Source organism: Heterocephalus glaber, unplaced genomic scaffold (genome assembly GCF_053883595.1).
Source record: "Heterocephalus glaber isolate CG9 unplaced genomic scaffold, H.glaber_assembly_v1.0 deba00001550, whole genome shotgun sequence".
Taxonomy (NCBI): Eukaryota; Metazoa; Chordata; class Mammalia; order Rodentia; family Bathyergidae; genus Heterocephalus; species Heterocephalus glaber.
The window spans coordinates 22,138,148-22,163,589 of record NW_028258343.1 but is presented as its reverse complement, the minus strand read 5'-3'; the positions used below and the strand labels follow the sequence as shown (position 1 = coordinate 22,163,589).

At 44.3% G+C, this 25,442-nt stretch overlaps 1 long non-coding RNA gene across 5 annotated transcripts in view; it reads left to right on the top strand.

Moving 5' to 3' along the window:
- The first annotated feature begins 1,793 nt into the window (after positions 1 to 1,793).
- LOC106010667 (uncharacterized) overlaps positions 1,794 to 25,442 on the top strand; it is a 64,951-nt gene continuing 41,302 nt past the window's right edge. Inside the window, exons 1-3 of one of the 5 annotated variants that reach the window (XR_002387958.2) lie at positions 1,799 to 2,239; positions 8,030 to 9,411; positions 16,411 to 16,969. This is a non-coding gene — a long non-coding RNA (uncharacterized LOC106010667). Of the gene's footprint in view, positions 2,240 to 8,029; positions 9,412 to 16,410; positions 16,970 to 25,442 lie in introns of all 5 variants that reach the window. The other 4 variants (XR_002387960.2, XR_002387957.2, XR_015442590.1 and 1 more) reach the window with 4 other exon arrangements.

Here is a 25,442-nt window from a genome sequence, read left to right as displayed (position 1 = left end):
CTGGCCTGTCCAATCTGCTCGCCATACAATCTGCTAGTGTTCCCCTTCCTTTCAGATCGTCAGCATGTGGCACTGCGGCTTCCACTCTGTCCAGCTACAGGAAGTTGCCTGGGACTCCCCCGCTATAGACTGGGAATGACAAGCTCAAATTTCAGTCCGCTCCCTTCCTGGGGTTGGCTGAGTGATGCCCCGGTTGCTGCAGGGTGGTGGGTGGGTGTGGTGTGTGCAGACAATGCCTTCCTTCCCCTGAGAGGCCTGTGTGGAGTAATGCACCACTAAGAGCAGCTGGACACACTCGGTGCTCAGCCAGGGAGCACAGGGATTATGTTTACCAGGAGCTGACTGAGAAATGGCTCGGCAGCCCACCTGGAATTTGCTTTTTTCCTGCCAGAAGAGGGAACAAGCGCTTCCTTGCTAGGATGCAATTTGTGAAGGCCACAGACACTCGGTCTATCTGCTCTACTCTGGTATATAGGGAATAATCTGTTTGTTTCTTCTTTTCAAAAATATCCCTCAAATGCTAACAGTGCCTTTCTCTTTTTATGCCCTCTTAGCAATGGAAAATTCATACTTAGCAAACTGGCTCCTTTGTGAATCTAAGAGCCGAGATTTTGACTCCAATTAATGGAGGTTAGAGGGTGACATTGTCTGGCAGAAGGTGGGATCGGAAGCTAGGAGGACAGTCATTAAGTATGAAATGGTCCATCTTCAGGTTCCGCACGTCTCCATTCACACATCACACATCATAATGTATACTGCCTTATTTCCTGCACTGCATCATGCATGTTTCTTGTATTCCTGGGTGACTGGGGAAGCGTGCCTAATCACCACCTGAGCAGTAGCTTCTGGTGTTAAGCTTGGAAGTATTAACACCTATCTTAGAGTTATTGGGATTTTAGGGAAATCATTGTTATGGTTTGGGTCTAGATGTCCCCAAAGCCTCATAGGTGGCTTCTGCAGAGGGGGCTGGATTAGAGCGTGTGACACTCGGATTAAGGGCGTGTCGTTACTAAACCAGTCCGCTGATGGGTTTGGCACTGACCTGATCCTGCTGGTCTGGATGAAAGGGGCGGAAAGACGCTCTTAGGGTCCCTTGTTGCTTTTGTTACCATGTGGGCTCCATGAACTATTTCTCCTCTGCAACGCCCCTCTGCCCTGTGCCACCCCGCCTCGGAGCCAGCTGATTATGGACCGAAACCTCTACAACTGTGAGCTAAATAAACCTTTCCTCTTTAACTTTAGGTGTCAGGTAATTTATCTGAGCAATGAGAAAAGTAGCTAACACAAAATTATAAAATATTAAGTATTTGGAGTATTAAGTAAGTTGGAATATGAGAGTAATAACTTCCTGTTAATTTGCTTTGCTGCTAGGTCAGTGTATTATCAGAAATACAATTTAAAATTTTTCAATGTTTTATCTCCATAGTGATCTTATCAAATAATCATGTCTTTAACAACTTTCTTTAAGATATCTGTCTTTGCTTCTTTGGGAGATTCTCTGCATCTTGTTTTTAATTTAAATGTGTTTACAATCTAAGAGAATTTTAAGGAGAAATTCTGATTTAAAAACAAATTAAAATTAAAAGAGAAAAAGAGGGGATTTTATTTATGAAGAAAATTTAAGAGGAAATACAGATCATTTGAGGCCCTGACTTACAGGGGGATGAGTGTTTATGGGTAAGAAATACTTGGACCATGCGGAAAGGCGAGAGAAACATTTCTTCCCCATCACGTAAATGCCAAAGTTCTTGCAACAGTCTTCTGACGGCCAGAACGCAGCTGGGTAGAACCAAGGCCATGGCCCGTGCTGGCAGCGGAAGCCTCTGACACCCTCCTCTCCTGGGCTCTGAGGAGGTGCTGAGCTCCAGTCTGCCCTGCAGAGGAGCTTGGGGCCAGGCGAGGATTCACTCCAAATCACAGCTGTTGGGAATCTTGGGTCTACTCTCAGTGAGTTTTAAAAATATATAAAATTATCCATTTCTGTTGTTGAAAGAGCCTGAAACAATGTAGATCACCAGCCAGATTCTGGTCATGAGAAAGCATCACCGTAAGGACAAGGCCGAACCATCCTTCTCCAAGGTTCTAATCCTGGTCAGTTCTTATAAAGCCATCCAGCCGTCCTGGAAATCCTGCTCCGGCCCACCTGCTGTGTGGGGCTTCAGGAAATGAGTTACCGAACCCTGGAGAGTCAGAAGACCGAAGGCGTCCAGAGAGGCCCCAGTCAGTGAGCCTGGCCCAGGTGAGAAGGCCGGGCCCTTTCCCTAACCCGGTCTGAGAGGGGGAAGGGAGAAGCAGCGTCCAGGGCTCTAACCTTCTGGCACCCGGTGCCCAGCAGGTCGAGCGAGAGGGTACCACCTTGAACATGCCACATAATGTGAAATGTGATGATGATTCCATGTAATCAGTGCTAACAAAAAGGACTGTCTTCAGGTGGAGGAGGGGTGGGAGAAGATAGATTTTTATTACTTCAGCTCCTACTTTTCTCTGGGGTCAAACAAGTTACTGTTTAAGGGATGCAACGTACCTGTTTGCTAGGCCTTGTTGAACTAAGACAGGAATCATCAGGGATTAAGAATCAGGCGTGAAGATAAAGTGGGTTTCTGTTGCTGCCTGCTCTCTCTGCAGGACTGCTTCGAGGCCGCTCCGTGAAAGAGGTCCGCGTGAAGAGGCACGCAGGCACGCTTATCTTTCAGAAAGCAAACTGTCTGTCCTCAGATACCTTTATCCCAGGGTGGGACGGCAAGCTCCACATACATTTCATTTCTTTTTATGTTGCAGAACAATTTGGAAGGACTGTTTTGTCTTTGCAAATAGGACTTTAACTTTCCAAATAACTGTAAGACTACTTTTCTCTGCCCTCAATTTTATAATTATCTGCAGTATCAAATAATTGTTCTGTCTGATACTGCTCTTTGCTGCAGGAATTAAAACTGTGAAGATCATCCCGGTGTCCCCTGCCTGCCGGGCTGGAGGGACCTGACCACTACTAAGCACACTGCTGACCGCCCACCTTGGCTGGGGCTCTCTTGAACCATGGGTGACCCAGGGCCTGAGCTGGTTTGGCAGGCGTGGGGCTCAACCCGATGCTGACCGTGCGACTGTGGCCTCCTCAGGTTTACGCCACGCAGAACTGAGTCTGCAGCCTGCCTTCCAGCGTGTCCCCCAGGTCTGTCTGGCCATGCTCACGCTGGACGGCCACTGCTCTGGATTAAAAGCGCTGCGGAGGAGGAGCGCTGGGTCCACCCTTGAGGGGTCAGCAGGACTTCGAGGGGGAGAAAGGAATATTAATGTGCATAGAAACCTGCCCAACGGGTGGCAGCGGGAGCGAGGGAGATTGGAATAAGTGGGTTACAAAAGGCAAGCAGTTTAAGGAAAAGACTGCGTAAACAATGTAGTTCTGAAAATGCAGTTGGAAGTGTGGGGGCAAAGTAGAGGAAGGGGGCAGAGCTAGAGCTCGGGGCACAGCTGCGCGGAGGGATGGTGCGGACCTCGAGTGGGGTTAGCAGGGTGGGTGCTTATGAAGAAGCAGAGAGGGAACAGTGGGAGGACGGCAGCGTCCCCAAGGGGTACAGGACCCACAGGGGCCAGTGTGCGTGGACACAGGGAGGCCATGCTCTGGACCCCCAGGGGCAGGGACGCCTGTTTGTGTCTGGCGTCCCAAAGTGAGAACAGCAGGAGGCTCAGCAGGGCCTGTGGTCCTGGGAGGGACAAATTCCTTAGGAGTATCCTATGGAGCTGTGAAAGTTTTGGTTTTTTTTAATAATTTTGGACTCACAGATCCTTTTAATAATCTGATGAAACTATGGAGTCTTTTGGCAGAGAAATGTTCTCTCAGGTAAACTATTCCTAAAATCCCTGTTACAGAGCTCTGGAATCTCCTCTTTCCAGGTCTAAAGATCCCGGTAAAGAACACGTGGATACCAGGAGCCTTAAAAAATCAGTATCAACCAAAATATATCATGTACAGGTACAAACACCCAATGATAAATGTAAACGAATTGTATACCTAAAATGTACCAATAAAAGAACAACAACAACAAAACCAGTACCAGCTCATAGGTTGGGTAGTAAATGCTCAGTACATGTTAGGTGACAGCAACAACAAATTACTTACTATTTACATCTTCAAACTCCAAATAAGTCTTCTCATTTTACTATCTCTCCTCTTGGTTCCTGTTTTTCTTTACTCTCTTTATACGACATAGCTGTTCCAGTTAGGAAAAACAAAAATAAACAATAAAGAACACCGAGGTGAAGCCACACAGGCCCCTCTGTCCACCCAAGCCACAGCGTGCTCTTCACCGACCCAGTGCTGCCCAGCATGGTGTTTCCCACAGTCCGCTGGGGTTCACTAAGCCCTGGCCATTTTTCTTACTTTATGAAACCGAGGTTTCGAATCTAGCCTTTGCAATTTAGGAATTATAGGACTTGAACTTGGATCTTGATCCCTGAAGCCAGTTTCCTCCTCCACAAAAAGGGTGGATGATTCTTATTCTGCAGAATGGCAAAATGCAATTAGAAGATTTGGATTCTGAAGAAATGTTAAGCAGAGTGGCCAGGGAGCAGCAGGTCATCTGGATTTTAATCGAGGTCAGGACCCCAGGAAGTGTCCAGGAAGATTGATAAAATAGTGCTGGATTGCTGAACCACCCCACAACACTTTTTTTTCCTTAAATTCTTTGATTGGTACATTTTAGGTATACAATACATTTACACTTATCATTGGGTGCTTGTACCTGTACATGATGGATCTTGGTTCTTATTTTTTCCCCATTCCCCTGCCCTCCCTATGTACAAAGATTTCGTTTCCATTTTTTCCTTTTCTCATAATTTTTCCTTTCCCTTCTTTCCTTTCCCCTTCCCCTCCCACTTCCCCTACCCCTTTGGACCTTTTCTTCCTATATCACATTATCTATTATACCTTTTAGTCCTTATTTACACTTTCAGTTTCTCGCACTGGGGAAACTATTTGGTATTTACACATGTGTGTCCTATTTATTTCACTTAAGAGTATGGCCTCAGTGTGCATCCACTTAGCTATAAATGTCTCTAATTTCTCATTCTTTATGGCTGAGTAGTACTCCATTTTATAAAAAAAACCCACGTCTTCTTTATCCAGTCTCCAGTTGATGGGCAATTGGTCTGTTTCCAAGCTTTAGCTATTACAGACTGTGCCGCTATAAACATGGGTGAGCATATATTGCTGTGGTATATGATTCTTTTAATTCTTTGGGGAAGATAACCCAGCAGGGAATAGCTGGGTCAAATGGGTCAAAGCCCTAGTTCTTTGAGGTATCTCCACACTGATTTCCACAGTGGTTGCACCAGTCTGCACTCCCACCAGTAGTGGAGAAGGGTTCCTTTCTCCCCACACCCTGCCAGCATTTGTTGTTGGTTGATTTCTTGATAGCAGGCATTCTTTCTGGGGTGAGGTGGAATCTCAGTGCTGTTTTCATCTGCATCTCTTGAATGACCAGTGATGTTGAACATTTTTTCATGTTTGTTTGTTATTTCTACTCTTTGTCTGAGAAATGTCTGTTCATTTCAGATGCCCATTTTTGGATTGGGTCTTTGAATTTGGGGGGGGGTCTGATTTTTTTCAGTTCTTTATAGATTCTAGGTAATAGACCTTCGTCTGAGGAACAGCTGCTAAATTTCTTCCTACACTGTAGATTGTCTCTGAGCTCTGTTGCTGGTTCCTCCTGCAGTGCAGAAGCTTTGTAATGAGGTGAGATCCCAGTTGATTCTTGGTGCTCGCTCCTGTCATCCCACAACACTTTACAGCGCATAGAGACAAACACTTGCCTGCCCTCCTCCGAGAACGAACGTGTTTATCTGGTCCCTGGGAAAGGCTCAGAAAATGGCATCCAGTGTGAGGCGGGAAGCCTCCACCCCCAAGCAGGACTTGAGGAAAGACAGATGCTCCTAAACTGCCTCCGGAAGGCAGCGGCCAGTTCAAAGGGCAGCTGAGATTTGGTGAGCGAGTTGCAGAGCTGAGCTCCAGAAGGCTGCATACAGCCTGTCCTATAAATATATGTAAAATAAATCCTTTAAGAATTACTGTTATGCGAATCAGGGGGCCACCTGGTGTGCTGGCTTGTCCCCCTATCTCAGTGAGGCTGAAATACTGGGTGAAGTTATAGTAGGAGCACAGTGGGGGATGAAGCATGGATTTTGCGGCTATGATCGCTGGGTTTCTTCCACATGGTCAGCTGATGTGTCTTGCTTTGCTGAAGCAATATTCTGGGATTCAGGCTTGCTGTCATCGTCCTCAGAATCTGGATGGAATTGTTATCCAGTTCCTAGAAGCTCAGGCTGGGCAGAAGCCCCATGAGAGCAGGTCCAGACAGGCCCTGGGCTGGAGTGCTGGGCAGCCCGACCTGTGATTCCTCCTGCTGTTTCCACCTGGGCACTTGGGGGTGGGGGTCAGAAAGAGCTTTACAGTTTAACTGTTTGCATACTCACATGAAAAAAATTGTGAGTTCACTCAAATTTGTGGAAGAAATAAAGCCACAGCAACATTCTCACAGTTTATCTCGTTGATTTTGCATATTTTCATTTCGGTGCAGGACTGGATTTAAAGGTTACCCCGCCCCCAATAGCTGCTCATAAGAACGCCCCTCCCCATGTGTCCTACTTCAGATAATTTTCTCTTCAATAAGTAAAGAGCAAGCGCTCTGTCTCTATAGACATTTTGGCAAGTGTGTGCATGAAATTACAAAGGAAAATGTGTCGCTAATATAAAACTGTTCTTTGGGCTGTCAGCATCTCTCTGTAGTTTACTCTTCCTCAAGCAAAAGCAGTGCTGCTTTAGTAGCTATTTTCATGTGCAGTCTCCCCTCCCCTCGCTGTTTCCAGACCACACCCTGCTGCAGGTCCGCCCTGTGCCTCTGGCTGAGGTGGATGGGAGAAAACAAACTTCTCCGCTTCTCTCGGGGAACTGAGACCCAGAGAGAAATGCACAAGTCGCAGAGGGGACCTTACATTTCCAGAAGGGCTGGGGCTGATAGAAAGAGATTAGGCCTGATTCTTTTCTTTTTTTTTTTCCTTAAATTCTTTTATTGATGCATTTTAGGTATACAATACATTAACATTTATCCTTGGGTGCTTGTAGCTGTCCATGATCCATCTTGGTTCTTATTTTTTCCCATTACCTGTGCACCCTTCACCCCTCCACCCTTCCCTATTTACATAGACTTCGTTTCCATTCTTTTTTCTTTTCTCATAATTTTTCCTTTCCCTTCTTCCCCGTCCCCTTCCCCTCCCACCAGCCCTACCCCTTTGGACCTTTTCCTGTTTCAGATTATCAATTATTCGTTTGAATCATTTTCGTCCTTATTTACACTTTCAGTTTCTCACACTAGAGAAGCCGTTCAATAGTTTACACGTTCCCTGTCTCAGCTTGCTCGGGTGCCCCTCGCTGCACGCAGGCCTGGCGCGCTCTGTCCAGGCCCAGCTCTCCTTTTCTTTCTCCTGTTTCTTGCATCTGTTTGTCTGATCCAAGTGGCGTCTACCTTGTTCCACTTCGTACTTTGTATTTGAAGACCCGTTTGTTTCCATTTAACACATTTTTGGGGTTCCCGTGAAGCAGAATGGATCCCTCCAAGGGAGGTCTGGCAGGGCAGGGGCTCGGTTTTCCATATTTTGGGGCCCAGCATCTGCAGAGGCGGAGCAGTGGTGACCTTTTCCTCATTCCTGGCTCTCCTGAGCTGGATCCAAAGACCCCGAGAGCGTGTAGCACGAGAGCATCGAGACGAGAGCGGGCTTCACAGCCTCCTCAGAGGATGCATCAGACACATCTTAGCCCCCAGGAATATTGTTTTCCAGCTTCTAGCAGCCAAGGTGATTCATTTCAATTTTTCAGTTTTCCTTTTAGCAAACTGGAAATAAATCCGATTTTACCATTTTTGTCCAGGGACAATTTCTGTCTCCAGAAAGTTGTGAAAATAGAGAATGCTTGTCTTGGGGTCTTCCTTCATATTTTTCTTGCAGCAGATCACTTTGCCTCATTTTCTCGTCTATAAACTAGGGGACATAATCGCCTGGTCCATACGGAGGAGTGAGATTTACCTGAATTCACAGATGAAAGACAGAGAGAACAGGCTGCCTGCGGCTGAGCACCTGGAGTCTGCGACACCTTGGGTTGTCACCAGCGGGGCTGCAGGTGCTGGGGTCCAGGTCCCCTCTGAGCCCGGCCTAGCAGGGCCACGCGCACCTCCTGTGTCCAGTTCCACCTTGGTCCTGCAGACGTGGTGACTGGAGCCCAAGGGCCTGTGACCGGATCTGTCCCCACTTCTGGGCCAATTTCCTGGGCTGTGTTTTGATAAGGGCTCCCGTCCTTTCTGCTTCATGGTGGGCTGCATCAGACTCTCTCAAACTGCTTACTCAAGATTATGAAAACATTAGTTTTCCTAGGGAAGAAGGACTGAGCCTGATGTGTTTGCAGTGGTCCTCCAGCCTGTGGCCCCTGTCTGCCCTTGAAAAATGTTTGCTGAGTGCATAAGAGGGCTGATTAATGAGTTAAATAGCTGAGGTGTGGCTTGTTTTGCTCACACTGGATGATATCCTAGAAATGGACTCCTTCTGAGGGAGCAATTAATGTAGATTTGATTTTATTACAAAAATAAACTATCCCTTATTTTGTATTAACTGATTTTTTTGTTGCAATTGGATCAGTGGAAAAAACTGAGATTAAATCCTCGTTAGCATATAACTGTTGTAGAACTGTCCATGTGGCCTGCATGAAAAGCCTTGCAGGATTAAATGACATTGAGCAGGTGCTTACTAGGTGCCAGACGCCTGAATGTTTTGAAGAACAAAATAAATACTTTCTTCGGTGCAGTGTAATATCCTGGATTGAATCTTGAACCTTAGTGGAAAACTGGCAAACTGAACAAAACCCAGAGTTCACTGCGATGTCCCAGGGTGGGTGCCTCTGCCTGTCACATGTGCCCCGGTGGAGCCCTCACCAAGCTGGGCCAGGACATGCCGGCACTGGCCCTGCTCTCTGGGCAGCTCCTGTGCTATGCCTCAGGTTCTCCAGAATGAAAGCGTCCTTCTCGTGGGTGCTCATTCATTACCCCTTACAACCAGCCTTGATGGAAGTGTCATTTTTAGCCTCTTTTATAAGCAGGAGTCTAGAGGGCAGAGAGGTTAAATTATTTCCCGGGGCGGCCACCACGGGTGCGTTGACACGGGTTTCCAGGGTAAAGCCTTAAATTCCTCAATCCTGGCGGAGAGGTTGACTTCTCCAGTCCTAAGGGGCCCCGGCTCCGGGCTGGTCCCACCCCGCCTCCTTCTGCTTGGCCCAGGTCCGCCCAGAGATCGCTCGCCTAAAACACAAGTTTTGGAGAGGATTGAAACTACGTGCAGCAAGGAAAACACGCTGAAGCAAAACTCTCCAGAAAAAAGGTAAATAAAAAAGTCACCCCCAGACTTTAAAGACTGGGGCCGGAAGCTGAAGCCGAGGAGCGGCTAATAGGTCCCCAGAATCGCGCTGCGCGCAGCGGCCCACGGCTCTCCCTTCTCTGGCGGGTGTTTCCCGCGGCATTCTCACGCCGCGGCAAGGCACTTCCGGGCTGCACCGCTGCTGCCGGCCGCGGGCCCCTCCGTGTTCTCACTTTGTCGCCTACCTATCCGTAACAATGTCCTTTATTGTTTCCTTAACCACAGGCAGCCGGGGGGGGGGGGGGACCCCGGGGGGACCCCGCCCCTCTCCCTCACTTCTGCAGGACCCAGGAAAGCGCCGGAGCCCAGCGGAGAGGGCTTCTCCCGCTCCTTCACGCCGCGATTTCAAAGTGGGGTTCCCTTTTCTCCTGGTTTTGTTTTGTGTCTTAATTGGACCTATGAATTTTTACAAGATTTGCAATGTATTGGGAAGAATGAAATTATTTTTGTTTTCTAAAAAAAAAAAATCTGTATCTGAGCTCAAACTTTAATTTATCGGAGCAGAATGTATCATTACTCACAGATTTAGATTCCTGATTTAAGCACTGGACATAGTCTCACCTTTACTCTGGATACGGTGTTTGTTGTCATCAGAAATAGGTTGAAAATAAGTTTTTGTTGTAAGTCTCATGATATTTTTCTTTCTTTCTAATGTTTTTTGGTACCAGGGATCGAACTCGGGTCCTTGCACTTGCGAGGCAGGCAGTGGAACCAGAGCTAAATCCCCAGCCCGGTCTCATGATACATTATTTATGCTGAAGAAGTAGATCTCCTGTCATTATTCTTTTTCGACAAAGTACTTAAGAACTCTTGACCCTGAATATTTATAATTATATGTTCCTTTTGGTTAAATGTGTCTTAGAGAATTTTAATGAAAACTGGAATGAAATTCTATAAAATCCATGGGAAATCAACCCAAGTTGAGTGCAATATGTGAAGAGCCGCTCAGAGTGAGGCAGAGCCGTGGATCTGGAGCTCGGTGAGGCTGCCAGGCCCAGCCGGGCCTGTTCTGCTTTTTCTGCCCCTCTCCCAAGCTGTTCCTCCCTTGCTCCGGTCCAAAGGGAGAAACGCAGGAAGAGCAGCTCATTCTCCTCTGCTCTCTCTAAGCATTTTTAATTTTCTTTGACAACGAAAGGGCTAAAGATACCTCCTATAACCCAATATGATTTTCAATTTTTATTTGTTTTCTGTCCAGGATAGTGCTACTGGTTTGCTCAAGTTTTTGTACACTGTGTGTTTGCATAAATTATAAGTGTCTGTGTATGCATTGGCTTTTTCTCAACACCCAGTATGGTATTTGGCACCATCTGGCTTTAATGTACCATCTAACATGCACATACACATTTGTCAACACCTGTCACCCTATTCCATACTTGCCTGAAAAATATACTAAAAACATTTTACTTTTCTAAACCTTCCTTTAGCTTACACTAATAAATTTAAGGTATATGCCCCTAACACCCAACATCTGGCTTAACATCTAACCCTGGCCATTTTCCACAGCCATGCTGGAGTCTCCCCATAAGTGTCATGGGCCCATCCCAGCTTCTATTTCTTTTTACTTTTCTCCTTCCTTCTGTTCTCTGGTTCTTGTGACCCATAATTCAGTCCAATAGTTTTACTGCAGATAGGTAAGTTAATTAGATATCTTGTAGATAGTTAGACAGGGCCAGCCCACAAGGAGCTAACTTGGAGGAGAGTGAAGACACATTCACTGAAGGCCAGCATTGTAAAAGAAGAGAAATTACACACCCATTAGGATGAATAGCAGTGATTGATATTCTAAACAGGCATCAGTCACCTGGGTAGGGGACAAAGATCTTCCACAAAAGGTCCCTGACCCACCCCTTACCACTGAAAACCCTTGCTCTTTCCTTGTATTCTTGCTTCGTGACTTGCTCCCCCATTTGACCCCCATTTAATCAATATCACTGGGGTGAATGTACTTGTGATCTTACTGGTTGGTCATGGTTTTGTCCCACCTCATGCCCACCTTGTAAACTTCCATTGGGTCTTACAGTTCCGTCCCACTTTGTACCTGCCTCACCACATGGCCTTGCTGTATAAAACATCTTTGAACTGTGGGGTGGGCGGGCCACCCATTTTCCTGTCCCCCTTCTGTTTCTCTTAGGCAGAAGCTTTCTTTCTCTCAATAAATTTTTCCTACTCTTAACCTCTGTTGTTTCTAGAATTCACTCTTCGATTTTGGAGAACACAAACTTGCTTTTCAGGTATCTAGTAGGTCTGGAAGTTACATCTCTTCCTCCATATCACTTTGACATGGAATGTTACACTAATCATGAGTAACTTGAATACTAGAGACAAAAAAACCCTGCTTTATTTATCTAACTAGGCCTTGAGTTTTGTTGGGGTGGTGGGCAGGTTTTACACTGGTTGGCGGTCACCGTACCCTGAAAGTGGAAGGTGTCTGTGTGTGAAGGTTGATGATTACAAATCTTCTGTAGATAGGGACACACAAAGAAAGGACAGTCTACTTGTTTGCCCATTTAGGATTGTTTAAATGTTGCATACAAAAGCATGAAGAGTCTTGACTCCAATTTCAAAATTATTCTGCAACAACTGATAGAAGCTATGAAGTCCAGATGGCACAGGCTTCAGTGGCTGCCCTTCAGGAGCTGAGCAGGGCAACTGCAGCAGAAAGAAGCCTGTTCTGTCAGGTACCTGAGTAGGGCTCATGTTGGGCTGTGTTCATGAGAGGCTATCAGGAGCCCTTGCTTCACAAGGTAAACAAGAACAGGTCCACCAGGGACACTGGATTCAGATCTCCGAGGATGAAAAGGGTCCCTACCTCCGGGGTGACTCAGTGACTTGGTTTTTGATAGGTTGAAGTTGAGAAGTTTCAGATTTGGGCAGAATCTGGCTTCCTATAGAGTGCAAACAACTGGAGCAGATGACTGGGCGTCTGAGCTCTGATGAGAAAATACAGACAGAAAGGGCTTCACACACAGCTCAGAGATAATAGCACTGGTGTTTATGCCTTCTGTGGAGTAACAGCTGTGGAAATATTGCTCAGGAAAGAGGCTCTCAATTTAGATCAGAATAAGCAAATGTAAACAAGCAGCTAATGGGCTTTGTAGTGTTAGGGAGAGCTCCATTTGCACCTTTGCTGTGGAGGTTAATAACTTCAGCATGACTGACCTGGCCCCAAGCATTTCATCCTGAACATCACAGCGCTCCATCTCAGACAGAGTAAATAGCTGTATCATCCTATGTGCCTTAAAATGCCCATGAATATGGTATTATGATAGTGGTATTCCTTATGCCAGATAATGTGCAAAGCTTGCCTGTGTATCTAGAGGACTTCAGAAATCACATAGGCTGCACAGTTTCAGAATTACTTGAGTGTCACGCTGCCTTTGTCAAAAAGAAGAAGGACACGCTGCTGTGCTGCATAATTACAGAGCCCGGGGAATGAAAACAGAGCCAATCCCACATCTGCACTCCATGCTGCTTGCTTTGTTATCAAATTAGCTGCAGTGAGATACCTGGCTAGCTCAGGGACGTTTCCTAGGCAACCATCAGTCTTTATTATACATTTTACCAAGGTCTTAGAATTCTTACGATAAGCTCCAAAGGGTCAAATGTGAGCTTAGGAATAGGAAAGGAAAACATTTGGTATGTTTTTAGGACTCAAAACCTGACATTGTGTAATGTTTTGAGGCAAAGAAACCCAAACATCCATTCCACACGTAGCTACGTCGTGCACTGGCATGCAGCAGGGAGGGGAGTGGTGGGAGGTAGGCTGAGCATTGGTTTCCTTGAGTTACATTTTTCCCTAAAGGAAAAGTAGATTTTGTGCTTCATTTCCAAACATATTTACTTGCATTTTTCAACAATCAAAAGGAATAGTAATTTCTCATCTTACCAGTATCATTTGATGCCCATTTCCTATTGATCTTCAACTTTACAGTGTGTGGGGGGCGGGATCACATAATTCTGCACCAAGGAAACTTAAAATACATCATCTTCATCCTGCTCGGCATCCTGCATTCCTTTCCAGGGTTTCCCATGGCAGGAATTTTCTTTCCCTCTCTTTATTTTTCTGTTCCTATCTAGGTACAGCAACCCTCCTTTGCCCATGGGGCATAGAATTTCCAATACCTGGGCCAGAAGCCTGAATCCAAGAATGGAACTCAGCTGTACGTAGGGTAGTTTTCCTTACATACACGTAGCTGTGATAAAGCTTAGTGTATCCATTAGGTGCAGCAGGAGATTATGATGAAAATGGAACAGTCACACTAATGACTGTGCCCTCCACTCTCAGATAGAACATTCTGGGGCTTCATTTTGAGAGCATGTGTTTTATGCCATTTGCACATCTCTGAGTGCAGCTTGTCCTGAACATCTTCTTGCAGAAAAGCCAGCTTTATGTCAACGTAAGACTTGCTGTGAGTGGCTTCTTTTCTCCTAAATAGTCTTCTCTCTGCTGGAAATGTGGCAGCAGGTCATTCATCTGCAGGTACAGCCTCTCCTAATTTTTATATTTCTTATTCCAGTTCTCTCCCTGAATCTGTGGCTTGGCATCGCTTGTTTCAGGAGACCCTTTCTGGAGTCTTCACACAGGCTGGGTGTCTGGCACACCACGTGGCTGCCCCAAGGGGCGCAGTTGCTGTTTATGTCCTTCACCCAGAAATTCAACACCTCGCCCATCTTAACTCAGCACTTTTTAAACTCTGTGGCCATAACTTTGCAGCTTGAGGTATACTAGCAGGGCTAGCATGGAGTCCCTTTTCCTTCTTTATAACTTCATGGATGGAAGAGTCATTCTTACCATGCATAGATCTTAGCAAACTGAACGTATTATTTTTCTTGTTTGTTAAGTCAAGAACTTCCACCTTGCTCTGAAAGGAAGCACATTCCGGCTCCCCTGCGGCATATCTGAGTTGCTGACCTCACTACCCTGGTGTCCGGGGACCATTGTGATATTAAAACATTGGTTACTGGAAAACCGACACTGTGATAGTGCAACAGAGACCTGACAGCCTACTGAGCAGTGGCTGGCAGGAGGTGGCAGGACACACTGGACAAAGGGACCAGCCACGTCCTGGGGGGATGGAGCCGCATGGTGCATGGTTATAGCATGCTACTCAGAGCAGCACATGATTTAAACCTAATCAGTTGTTTCCAGAAATTTTTACTATTTTCTGACTGTATTGACCAGGGGTCAGTGAAACCATGGAAAGTGAAGTATAGGGAAGAAGGGACTGCTGTATATTTATAGATTATTTTAATACCTATCTTGCCAGGGTGATGATATCACTTTTACTCACTGTGCCTGCAAATATCTTCTTTCAGGCAGAATATCCCAAAAGTACAAATATAGTCAGCCTGAAAAGTCACATATATGCTTATGTTATCCCACAAGCTTATGATGACCAACATTGTTGTTCAAAATCAAGTCCCAGGTATTAGTCAGCTTTCCTGCTGCTGGAACAAATTATGCGATACCCACAGTTTAAAGGAGGAAAGGCTTATTTGGCTCACAGTTTCAGAGGATTCAGTCCATGGTCAGTGGGCTCCACAGCAGGGACCTCACAGTGGAAAGGCGTGGAGAGTAAAGCTGCTCAGTTCATGGGAGCCAGGAAGCAGAGGAAGGAACAGAACCAGTGAGGAAGGAGCCAGGAACCCCAGAAAGGCCCACCTCCATGACCCACCAGACACACCCAGAGGTGTGCTCCAACCACCCCCGGGGTGGTTTCCAAGCCAACCAATCTGACAATCCAGGGTGACTGTCACATCCCAGGACCTCAGTTTCTTTCTCCTAGTACTGGGTTTACCAGCCACACAGATCTCGCCTGCTTTAACATTATTAGCACGTAGCTTTATCTGAAGGCATACAACAAGTAACGTAATATCACTGTCAGGTCATTAGTAAGGAAATATCAAATCTTTTGTGCAATGTATATAATTCTCCTGATGCAAGCGTCCAGTCAATGTGAAGCTGGTAAGTTTTCAGCAAGTAAGTTCCTAGTTTTGTTAAACTTGCTCATCAAGATGGGTGAGTATCCTAAGAAATGGTGAGTATAACCGACAGCATGCAGAGAATGAGATAATCTAGAAAATCCACAGCCTCTGATAGGAACAAGATAATCTCCTAGAAAATCTACAATCCCGAGAAGGAACAGTGACCACAAAAGAGCCCAACAATGACCCCTGGTCTCAGCCACTGCGCACTTGGTGTTCTTACCCCTAGGTGAGCCGATCAGGCTGGTGTGTGACTGGCCAGGGCTGGAATGTGAACTAGGAGGAACTCCCTGTGCTGAGGCGGGAAGTGAGGGGAATGGTTCAGAACCGGGCACATTCCATCTTCCATAGGCCTGGTTTCTCTTATCAAATCGTATTTGTGCTAGGAGAAAAGACCTAGGCTTCCCAACAAGGAGATGCAGAACGGAGAAAGGCTCCCTGCCCACTCCAGGGTGGGCAAATGCTGAGCACACCCAGCACAGGTGGCTGATGTCTCAGCCATCCACAGAGACCCGAGGACAGAAAGGGTGGCGAGAGATGCCTTTCAGCTGTTAGCCATGATTCACAAAAAACACGAGTCTCTCAATTTTGTTTTAGCAATGCATGAATTCCTACTTGAGGTAAGAGTCTTACTTCCCAAGAGGCGGGCTCGGCTTTCTGAGTGCTGCTGTTCCGCTTGGAGGGAGGGTTCTGCACCTGTGCTGCTTCACTGGGGAAATGGAGACTGGGAAAGGAGTTATTTGCTCTCTTGCCGTGCTAGTCAGTCCCACCTTGCCAGCCAGGAGAAGTGTGGATTATCAAGGCTCTAAACTCGGCAGTCTGATGCAATTAGTTCCCCTGAGTGCTTGACATGCCATGTCACTCAGCAGAAAGAAAACAAAGGCTTTCCTGCTGGGATCATGGTAGAATGTTGGAATTCTTTCCAGGAGAAGAAGAAATCCAAATCCACAACAGCACATTGTTTTCATGTTTTTCTAGGCTTTATTTTCAGCCTTGGAAGCATTCACTCGCTGCCTCGAGGCAGAATATGATCTTCACCAGCAGACTGAAACTAGCACCTGTGAGAAGCAAATCCATGACCATTAAAATATTCAGTCTTGGGTGGGATAAAACAAACTGTTGTCTCATTGAAGTTGTGCCAGGAAAAGGGCACAGTTTAGCTGGCTCTGCAGCCATGACCAGGAAGCAGCTACAGTTGCTTGGAATTCACATCACAGCCCGGACACCAATGGAACCATCTGGACTGGATTATAAAGATGGTGGTGCCGCTGCTGATCGGCGCTCCTCTAGGATACTGTGTGAGCTCACCCCGATTCCTGTCCCTACTGTCCTGATAGTACAGTCTCCTCTTCATCTGTCAGTGCATCCTCTGCACCAGTAATAAAACGAGTGAGCTGAGGCAGGTGTAAGGAAAGCCAGTGAATTCTACCTTCCCCCGCTTCTGGAGGTGCCACTGTAAGTGACACGAATGACACTGAGCGTGTGGCACACGCAACCCCCGGCCTCGCTGTCTGGACAACGCTTGGGCCTGTGACAGGTATGCACTGCAGAACAGTCCAGGGTAAAGGCGGGCAGCCCTCAGCAATACTCAAGCATTGCAGGCAGGACTGGGTCCTGGGGTCACACGTCCTCTGCCTCTCGGGGGGGCTGTGTCAGGCACAACCACATCATGTTAGGGTTACCACACGCCAGTGCAGCCTGCCAGCTGCTCAGGGGTAAAAGCTGCGTCCTATCTTTCCATCCCCAAGCAGTCCCTTCAACTCCTACACGGACCTGTACCCTCCCTTGCATAATACTTAGAAAACTGACGTGGACGAGGTCCTCTGGATTTACTCTGACATATAAATGCTTTATAAAGACATGAGTATGTGTAACTGTTCTGCCTGTGTCTTTCTCACCAGTGAAAAACAGTGTTGGATTAAACAGGACAAAATCGATATTGCACAAAGGAAAGTGAAGTGTAATGTGAGTGAGAAATGCCCCGATGCCATGGGCCCCACAGGGTTTTGAGTTCTCCCACCCACCCACACACACTGTATCCCAGTCTGTGGGAGGGGGACCAGGCCGTCAGTCTGCCTAGATGTTTGAGTGAGTGAATGAAATACACTTGGGATGAGGGATACTGCCAGATGAAGTATAAGAGCAGTTACTAAGTATTTCCAAGCATATGTGCTCGCCCTTGAAGAAGTTTTCATTGGTCTGGGAAGAAAGGAGGAAGTACATACATAGTGTATGGAGTGGATACGTTTATTTTGTTGAATATGCATATGTACATAGATGGCTACTATCTTTTTAAAAACGCTGATTTTCTTATTTATTTATTTATTTATTTACTTATTTTACTGGAGATTAAAGCCCAGGCCTTGCACATTCTAGACAAACACTCCACTACTGAGCTACCGTCCAGCCTTTCTGGTTTTTGAACTTTAACATTAAGATATAGTAAAAGTAGTGAATAAGATTTCTGTTTTCTTCAGTACTCCTTTTGTCAAAACAAAAAGCTATTAACCCTAGTCTGAGACCCCAATTTGATTTAAAATTACTTTTTGCTCCCAGAAATCCCATTATCTGGGAATAACTGTACTGAAAGCTTCTCTGAGCGCCTAGGGCTCGCTCTTCTTTTATTCCACATTTTTCAGGTTCACTAAACTGTACTTTACTGACCTTGTATTGACAGTGCTTTAGTTGAACATGTGGTATCATTGTAACATCTTAATTAATACGTAGGATCCAAATTTGTTCATGTGGTATAATGTCAATTTGGGGTAAAATATAGTTTTTAGAAATTGGAGGTCTATGTAACAAACTTTGTTGTTTTCTTATCCAGTTCTCATTTCTTGTACCGGGACACGTGCGAAGGCCACGCTCGCTTCCGTGGTGGGGAGTTAGTGCTCGCCCCTAACCCGTCTGAACTCCTGGGTCCATCCCCCCCCCTCCCCCTTGAGCTCCTTCCCATCTGAGAAAGGGCTTTTACCTTGCTCTTTATTTCTGCTTTGGTTTCTCATATAAGAAAGGCCATGGGATATTCACGTCACTGAGCATGACGGTCCCGACCACCCTGTGACTTGGGCTTGTGTCGGTTTTGGTTTTCGGAGGCACCAGGCGGGTGAGGGGCGGTTCCGATTACACAGAGGGGAAGGAGAATCCCAGAGCCGCACAGCGCGGGAAGACGACCGCCTGCCTTGCACAGGGTGAAGGGGCACAAGCAAAGGCCCTGAGGTGCGGGCGGAGAGCCCAGCTCCCGAGAGCTTCCCGCCGTCAGTCCAGGCTGGGCCCGATCTCCACCCCGGGAACGCCGGCTGCCTGTCCCGGCGGGGGCTGAGCCGCAGTGAGGCCCGCCCCAAGCCCTCCCCTCGCACGGCCAGGGCTAAGTCGCTGCCCCGACCAATCGCGCGCCGGTCGGTGCCCTCATAGTTTCATTGGATTGGTTACGGCCCTGGGGCGGACTAGGGGCCCGATCACAGCGGAGCCGGGGCTCCCCGGGGCCAGGCCACCCAGCGATCGGGGAACAGTGCAGTCTGCTCCGCGCCCAGCCCACCCCAGGGAGCCAGGCTTGGCCCAGAACCCGCGTGCCCTGCACGGTGGAAGACGTGTGTGTGTGTGTGTGTGTGTGTGTGTGTGTGTGTGTGTGTGTGTATGTGCACAAGACTTTGCCTTCTGAAAATGACTAATGGGCCAGAATTGAAGCTAGAGTCCCTGGTTGAATACAGGAAAAAATAAACTCAGTTGTGGTAATAGCTTTTGAACTGCACACATGCAGTGGTTCAGTGTAAAAACCTAAACATTTCACATGCCCATTTTTGGACTAGGTCTTTAAATTTGAGGGGGGTCTGATTCTTTTCAATTCTTTGTACATACTAGATATTACTCCTGCCCATCAACTGATGAATGGATGAAAAAGATGTTTTTCTATACAATGGAGTACTACTCAGCCATAAAGAAGGATAAACTTGAGACATTTATAGCTAAATGGATGTGTCTTGAGACTATAGATTTAAGTGAAATAAAAAGACACACATGTATGAATATCACATTGTCTCTGGTGCAAGAAACTGAAAGTGAAAATAAGGGTCAAAATGCAGAGTAGATAATGTGAAATAGGAAGAAATTGTTCAAAAGGAAAGGAGAACTAGGGAGGGGGGAGGGGGGAGAGAATGAAGGGAAAAGAAAAGAAGAAAAGAAGGAAAAAATGGAAACAAAGCTTTTGTAAATAAGGAGAGGAAGAGGGGTTGAAGGGAGGGGAGGGGATTGGAGAAAAAGAGGAATCAAGATACATCATGTACAGGCACAAATTCCCTATGATCAATGTGATCATTATATCTAAAATGTGCCAATAATGTTTTTAAACCCTAAACAGAGAAAGGGACTCAAGCTCTACGTTTAACAACACGTGGCTTGCGCTGGCCTGGAGGTAACCTCTGGGTAGCTAGGCTGAAAGATGAGAAGAAGGTACGCTTGCTAGGGACACCTGCAATTATACCGAGAAAGGACACTTTAGGCCATTCAGGCAGCTCAGGAAACAAAGGAAGGAAGCACCTAGCAAACACCTGCAGCAAGAAAGTATCCCGGAAGTTGCTACAATATATTCTTTCAGATTTTTACTTCTCAGTCAAAAGTTAGGAGACATACAGAGAGCTAGGTAAGGTGGTCTACACGCAAGGAAAATCCCAGGCAATTGAAATCGCTTTGGACAGCAAAATGTGGTAGTAGGCAAAGACCTGGAAGTAGCCATTATGAATATATGGAAAGAACAACAGGGAATCCTGTATCAGAGGAAAATGTGATGATGATATCTCATCAAATGGAGACTATCAACAGATAGAAATTATATTTTAAAAATATGAAATGAAATTCCAAAGTTGAAAAGAAAAATGATGAAATAAAAATCACAAGACAGACTCAATAATAGATTTTTGCTGGCAAAAGAAAGAAGTAGAAGAAATTACCCTGTAATTTAGAGAATTAGTTTACCTTTAATTCTTACATTAGAGATTATGGAACTTGAAGAATAAAGAAAGATCAATAAAGAAAACTGAGCAGACGATCATAAAAGTGTTGCATCCCATTAAGCGTATCAACATAAAAGACAGAGGAGAGGAAGGGACATAAAACCATCATAGACACCATGGCTGAGAACTCAACTTTGATAAGAACATTAATCTGCACATTCAGAAACTTCAAACATTTAAGGCCAGCCTTAACTACATTGTGAGACCTTGCCTCAAAAAACCAAAAAGATAAAAAAAAAAAAACCTTCAAGTAGAATACATATAAGTATATGCTTACCCATGCAAATCATACACATAATGGTCAAAGCAAAAGACCTCAAAAATCTTGAAAGCAGCAAAAGAAAAATACTTATTTATTACAGGGAAACTCCAGCTACTGACTTACCTCTCACAAGAAACAATGCAGGGCAGAAGGTGTCAGACGTGGCCACTGCCTTTGTGTCTCCCGGTGGAGTGCCCATGCGGACCTGCTTAGACGGCACACATATATTTTGAGTACACAGCAGACATTAATGCAAAGAGACTGATGTAAAGTGGGTATGATTATATTTTACCTAAAATTGGAGAAAAGGAGTAATACTAAAAAAGAAAAACTAGTCAATTAAAGTATTGCTAGATGCACTTAAAGCTCAATATTACCTCCTGAAAATCTTACTTGTATGAAGAAATTCTAAAAATATTTACTTAAGCACATTTTATGCAGAAACCGTAATTTAATCTGGCATGAAATGGTTTAGTTTTTCTTGTGTCTAAGCGAGAATTTTAACTCCTTGTGTTATAGTAGCCCAGGATACCTGCTGGGTCTTCTTTTTGTAAAATAAAAAATTGAAGAATTATTTGCATCTACTGTTGAGAAATCATAGAAGGACCTCTTCAAATCCCCCTTTTTTGTATGATTTGATAATACTGGAACACAATTTACTCTGGTGTTGTCTTAGGGAAACAGAGAAAAACAATTATGTTTAACTACCTTCTGTTATGACACAGAAAGGACCGGGAGATTTACAACAAGGCGTTATAGTCGTCGTCCCTTAGAATGAAAAGATCAGTGAGCTCTGTTGGAACAAAAGGATGGAAACTTAGTGGGAAACCGTTTTAACTCTGACAGATACTTGGCAAACCCGAACATTGTGTTCGTAATATTCCCAGACTGCGGAAATTGTTTTTTCTTTGCCTGTTCACATACACATCATTTCCTGCCCCAGCAGACCAGCTTCCTAGTGTAGCATTAACTTCCTCAACCTAATTCGGTACTTCTGAAAGTTATTTGTCTGCTCAGTGACACTGTTGTATCCACCTTGTTTTCTCACCAAAAAGATCCCAATGGCATCCGGACAGGCCGGGAACCCGGCTCAGAGAGGTTCCCAGGCTCCGCAGCCCCCATTGTTTGAACACAAAGGGCTGGCAAGGAGAGGTCCACACCGAGGCGATGGCCCTGAAGCTCCCGGTGCCAAAGGCGCATGTGCTGGTCAGGGCAGCCTCCCCAGGCAGACTGCACCCCTGCTGGAGCCAGCTCTGGCTGCACCTTCTTCCCTAGTCGCCCTCTCTAATTAGAGCCCGATAAGTTGCTTCTCGCTGAACACCAAACCTTTCCACGCCTTCCTCAAGGAGCTAAGGAGCCGTCTTCTGCTCCTAGCAGTGGGAAGCAGGTTGGAAAACTCGGTGTCACTGCCGTGCCTCTGTCATAAATGCACCAAAAATAGTAGTTTCCTCTGATGGAATTTGTAGGAAAAACAACTCAGTATCCACAAGGAAAGCAGAGTATTATCAGATGCTGTCATCCTGACGGTCAGGAACACATCTTTTAAAAATATTTTCTGTTTTTTTGTGAGTGGGGTTCGTATCTTATGATCACTTGCCTACTGCAACAAAGCAAACCAAGCAGCAGCAACAAACAAAATAAAACAAAACTCGGGGTTGTTAGGATGCATAGTGGACACTGACAGGACTTTTAGGGATGAACTGGTAAACACCAGTAAGATAAAGTCTTGATTTCTAAGGGGGAAATCGTTTATTTGTATTATATTTACAGGAATCTGAATGATCAATAAATTGAACATGAATTTTTTTTTTTTTTTTTTTTTTTTTGTACCAGAGATCGAACCCAGGTCCTCAGCTTTTGAGGCAGGTGGTGGAACCACTGAGCTAAATCCCCAGCCCATGAATTTTTTTTCTTCATGACTTCTTGCTTCCTAGCAATAATAAAAACATAAAATCTCCGTAAGTTAAAAGAGGTCGTAAAAAACTGATCATTAAGGAGGCAGGATCCCATGCACACATGCTCGCAGAGACAGAAGGAGTTTCTGACTTCTGAAAAAGAAGAAAGTGTCAGTAATCATCTAAAACTGGGACTGGAAAACCTTGGTCAAAGAAATTGTGTGCTGCATACATCCTGTTTGAAAGCAGGGCAGGAATTTGAAAGTCACAATCTATTGTGGAAGGCTGAGTTTGGACTGCTTCCAGGGCCCAGCAGGTCTTTTGCTCAAGATTTAGTACTGAGGCCTGCACAGGCAGCTTGTCATAGCCACTTGTAGGTTGAGTGAAACCCCCAACTATTTCCTGATGACAGAGAATTAAATGAGATACAAATTATAAAAAGGGAAATCCTAAAGAAAACATATTGAATCATTTTCTCTTTGTGAAATGCTTTCAATTTCTATTGCCCCCAAATGCCCTTTCAAATATGATTTGTCTTTTAAAGTAACAAAGTTATAATCCTTTCATGAACGTTTAAATGTGCACTTTCATTTTTGTTTCAGGATAAAATTAGTATGTATCTTACTCACCTAAACTGTTTAAAGAATAAAACCAGCAGCTAAGCAATTAGCAAAAATATCCCAGATTGCATTCGACTAGGTTCCATGGAGGCTGGGTTTGGTACTTGGCCCATGATTTAAAAATATGATTAAAAAATTAACTTACAAATGAGAAACACACAGAACTCACGAAAGTATACACACAGAGATAGAGGGAAGGACTTCATTGTGCTAAAGAAAAATAACAAGAACAACAAAGTATGAGACCATCACAGTTGAATCAAAAGAAGTAAGAGAAAACTAGGATTGTTCTTGAAAGGTTAGGGTCCGTAATTATGTCCACTTTTACTATTGGAGAGCCAATAATTTTTCATCTTCAAAAAATGGTTTTAGCAAACAAAGTAAATTTCACTTTATAAACACAGGTGATTTTACATAAAAAATATGAGACTTAAGTAGAGAAAATGACCCAGTAGTAGGAAAAGTTCTCATTTCTGAACAGAGCTTCTCATAGAACTACACTCCTTCCCCGAGAATGAATAACCTTTCCACGATCAATCCAATTGGCCTGCTCACTCATTGTCTTTCTTCTTTCCCTTTTCTCCTAACTTGAATTGCTTGAAATACTTATTGTAAGTCTGTGGTCATCCCAAATGTGACTGTAGACCATGAGGGAGCAGCTTCCTTTCTGTGTGCAAGGTGGCAAACGTAACCCATTGGCAGTCAGCAGAGTGCATACCTATCATGGGGCTGGATGGTGATTCTTTTTTTTTTTTGGTACCAGGGATCGAACTCGGGTTCTTGCACTTGCGTAGCAGATGGTGAAACCACTGAGCTAAATCCCCGGCCCTGGATGGTGATTCTTAAAGAAATTAGGAAGTAGTTAAGCAAGTAGGTTCTGGAATCAGAATGCTTAGGTTCAAATCTCATCTCTAATGTTTGGTGGTCACGTGGTCTTGGAAAAGTCGAACGAACATTCTGAGCTTTTATTTTCTTGTCTGGCAAAAAAGGAGCAATATTAATATAAGACCTAAATTACAGTTATGAATAAGAGAATTAAAATCTTTACAGAAACTAAGCATCAGAAAGAAAGCTAAAGTGGAAAAACACATTACTGGGCCAGGGATTTAGCTCAGTGGTTCCACCGCCTGCCTTGCAAGTGCAAGGACCAGAGTTCAATCCCCAGTACCAAAAAAAAAAAAAAAAGAAAAAAGAAAAACACATTACTGTGATAGAGAATTAATTATCAGTTATACTTTAAAGCAAATTGGTAGTGTTTTCAGCAATTTAATTTGCATTTATCACAAATCTGTGAAAGAACATCTATATTTGATTCATAATATATGTACATTTCTTATACACACAGACAAATTTCTTAATATATTGTTAAATTAGCTAATTTAGTTAATTTCTTAATATATTGATGGGCAAATCAGAAAAAAATTATTAAAACATTTTGTGGAAATGAATCAATAGTAGATGTATTAGAAATGGGAGCTATATCTTCTCTTATGTTTATTGAGCATGCATGTCTGAATTCTTATTTTCAAGATCTTTATAGTAATGATAGAAAAATTTTGTTTTAAACCTCATGGGCAATGCAAATATATAAATTCAATGTGTTTCTTATATATTTCTTATCTCTAGAATTCCTTTAACTCATTCACATGCCAAATAGTATCTTTTCACTTCTTAAAGCTATACTTTCTTATTAATAAAAATCGCACACGTAATTTTTTATGTTAAAATAAAGATAAGCAAAACTGAAAAATATCAATAAAATTTCTATATCCTTGAGACAACTAATTTGTACAATTAGGGATATTGCTTTCTATTTGTATATGAAATTATGTTTTACAAAAATGAGATCCAAATACAAACATTACTTTTCTTCCATAATCCCTTTGCCTAGCATAGCACAACTCTTGGTGTATAAGAGAGTCACAACAAATACTTCAGTTCCACTTTGAAAATATTTGGTCAAATTAGATAACTGTAACGGTAAAATGCATACTTACTATATTAAAAATTGTCATCAGAAAACAAAAAAATCTTTCCCTTTATATGTGTCTTTTTTATTTCACAGTAGATATTTTGGGTTTTCTTCAAATGAATTTCAGATCATTTGATTTTTTTTATTGACATTACAAGGGAATATATTAAAATAATAGTAATGATCATCTTGCTTTGTCTTTAACATTAACACAGCTTTTAATACTTAATGCTAATGTTTTAATGTTTTATG